Here is a 3,429-nt window from a genome sequence, read left to right as displayed (position 1 = left end):
CAAATATATCTCATTTATTTAAACAATAACAAAAATAATTGGAAAATATATGTTTATGCATATTTACAACTAAAAAATGTATTATTTTTTGTTGTTATAAACTATATAGTGTATATACCTATGTATATACATAAATAAGTAACATATTTTTCATTTACCTATAGCACTTCTTATACACTGTCGGACAAAATAAAGTTTAAGTACATATATATTATATTAAATTCTATTATATTAATTGTAAATTGTAAATATTTTTACACCATCATGCTACTTTACAAATAAATGATAAGTTATTTACAAAATTGTAGTTAAGAAAGAAAAGATATATAAATAAATATTAGAAAAAGAAAAGACAAAATAAAGTGCAAATTCAAAACATGAACATAAATAGTATAAAATATTCAAAAAACAGTTTGATAAAGTAAATAAAAATTAATAACTTCAGCAGGACATTTGAGCATGCTGCAGACAAGATTTTTTTTTAATTCAGGTGGATTTCTCTCCCATTCATTTTGGATATTTTCCCAAAAAGACGGCAATTGCGACGCTCATCCAAAGGTATTCTGTCATCCAAAATGGACCAAAGGGTTAAGGTATGGGGATTGATTCCGATGGTTTAAACCAAATTCGTTTTCTGGCGTTTTTACGTGCTCCCAAAAAAAGTGTGGCTTTGATAGAAACTTTCTTGCAAAATCTAGACGTTTTTCATATTAATTGGCCGAAGTAAAGGCTTTTTCTTCGCAAAAATGTTTCTTAAGCCACTTTCATTCAGTTGCCTTTGAACAGTCCTTGGTGTAATGAAAAACTCCAGGTCTTCTTTGATGCTTCTCTCCGAAGATAATGGTTTTTTTCGAGCCTCAATTTGTATTCTGCGGTCATCAACAGCTGTAGTCTTCCTTTTCCTTCCACAAGAATTTTTAAAGCTGTCGACAGTTCCTCGTTATACAAAATTAAAATAAATTTTTCTTACAACGAAAACAGACAATCCATATTTTTCTGCTAGTTTTTAGAATGTCAACCCATGTTGACGGTCTAAAGCAAGCATTTCCTTCATTTCGGTTGAAAGCGGTTTCATAATATCCTTAACCGAATAAAAAATAAAAATAAGCAATGAAATGAATATTACTTCAAATTTAGTTTATAAACCTTTTAATATTTTCTCTGCTATACAAAATTTTCCTGATTTTTTTTAATATTTAGTAAGAAATTGAAAGAGTAATAAAAATTGCACTTTATTTTGTAGCGTGTAAACTTGATATGCAGCAATATTACTGATGTTGAAATAAACTCTCTTTGCTCTTGAATTGCAGAATTATGATATCAAATGAACAGCTTTTGCACTTTATATATTATATATTGAACAAAATGTATTTATTTTATTATTTTCGACATATATTCATAATCAAAGACTTACTTATCAAAAATTATGAATGATTCCATATTTTATCTAAGTAACTACATCCCTGTACTGTATGACTTTACTTACCTTAGTAGAGTTTAAGATTTAAAAAAATTGCTAATGTGTAACAAACAATCAAAAATGAATAGTTTTTAAGATTGCAGATACTACTACTGATTGGAGCTGTTGCAAATCAATTGTCCCCCTTTCCATTTGACCAATGACCAGTGCAACTGCATCAGCAACAAGGAAACTGAAACGAATGATCTCAACAGAAAAATGAAAAAAAGAAAAGTTAATGGTAAAAGAAAATTCCCCAACACCCACTTCCTACACAAAAAAAAACTCTCCAATGCCACTTACAAAAGCTATTATTTAAAGAAAAGATAACATAAATGTTTTTCAGGTTAAACACGATACGATGATCGTTTTTCTCTTTAGATTTCGCACGTTTCCTTTATTTCATATTATTTTATTTTATTTTTTGCTCGCTTTAACTCCTGCTTCATACTTCTCGCTCTGCTCTCTCCCTGTGTGGCCGTTTGCTAGAGTGGTCACAAAGTATCTAGTCGTTAAAGTTACCATATACCAGCATTCAAATACATATATATGTGTATGCATGCCTACATATGTATATTCTTGACTGTGATAATAATATCCTTTAAACAGGATAAAAGAAATTGCGCATGAATACACTTCAGAATTGCTTTTCTCTAGCAGTTATATCGGTGATTACAAGAAGATTGTGGAGCTAAGGGGCGATCCGTTTGCTCGAGTAAGATTTCTCTGATTTCGCTCACCTTCTCAGGGGTTTTAAAAGTATTTTTTGTTTTTGTTTTTAATTTTTATCTTCCCTTACCGTTCTAATGGTAACATGCAGTACCTAAAGCTATAGGTATATATATTTTAAACGTAAACACACACTTGAATGTGGCGGTAAAATGAACTCGGAAAAACCGCCCCATTTTCATTCGGATTGGCTAGGAGTTTTCTGTTAGTTAGGAAAAAAGAAAACACACCCCTAACACAATATGAGGGGTGTTTGCACACACAATCAAATTTCAAGTGGTTTCACGATAAAAAAAATAAAGTAAACAAAAGGATACAATTTCTTCGGCAGCCAGTTCGTTTGTCTAACTGGATTGTTTTTGTTTTTGCTTTTTAGCTTCAAATAAAAGCGAAAGCACTTTAAGAACTCCAACCCTCGTTTATTTATTCCTCCTTACTTCATGCGTGTAAATGGGAATCAGTGCGAGTATATAGAGGTGATGGAAAAAATGGCTGCTGTTATCAGACTTCACTCACTGGTTTTCGAATTCCAAAAGGTTCCTCTCAAATGCTGTGTGTATTTGTGTTAGAAATGAATTTCTGTGCTCATACGTAAATATAAGGGTGCGTTTGCTCTTCTCCTATTAAAATGTGTTCATTTTCGCTCTCGCCTCATACTGAAATAATACGTTTCCTCAATATTCATTTTTCTTTTTCAAGTGGTAGAAATTTATTACCGTATCAGACAACAAACAATTTCTTCTGGGTTTTATTTTAGTACACGATTCAGTTAAAGGTTTCAATGTATGTGCACGGAGGGGTGAAATTTTATTTTGTTTCATTCTATGACGATGAACGTATGTATGAAGACGACGGCATTTAATTTGATTTTAACTATTGTTTTTTTCCCAGAGCGCATTTTTATTAAGTTCTTTCGCTCTTTGTTTTTCTTTCTCTCGTTTATCACTGTTGCACAACCTTCAAAAGGATACAGTTGTCCTTTTCGCTTTCTCTCATTTGTGTGTGAGCGATTGGAAGTTTTTTCACCCTCTATTCACAGTCAGTCAGTCAGTATCTACAGTCTACACAGTGTATTTTTTGAATTTCATCCCTTAAAAATTAAAACGTGTGTGTATATTTGTTTTCGATATTCATTTTTTCGGCATTCGGGTGCCTATGAGGGCGAATTAATTTTTCTTAGCTATCTCTCGGCTCTCATACTATTGGAAATCAAAAGAACATTGTCGATGACGGGGGTTAAA

This window comes from Eupeodes corollae, chromosome 1 (assembly GCF_945859685.1).
Source record: "Eupeodes corollae chromosome 1, idEupCoro1.1, whole genome shotgun sequence".
Taxonomy (NCBI): Eukaryota; Metazoa; Arthropoda; class Insecta; order Diptera; family Syrphidae; genus Eupeodes; species Eupeodes corollae.
The sequence above is the reverse complement of the archived record's forward strand: the minus strand, read 5'-3'. Positions refer to the sequence as shown.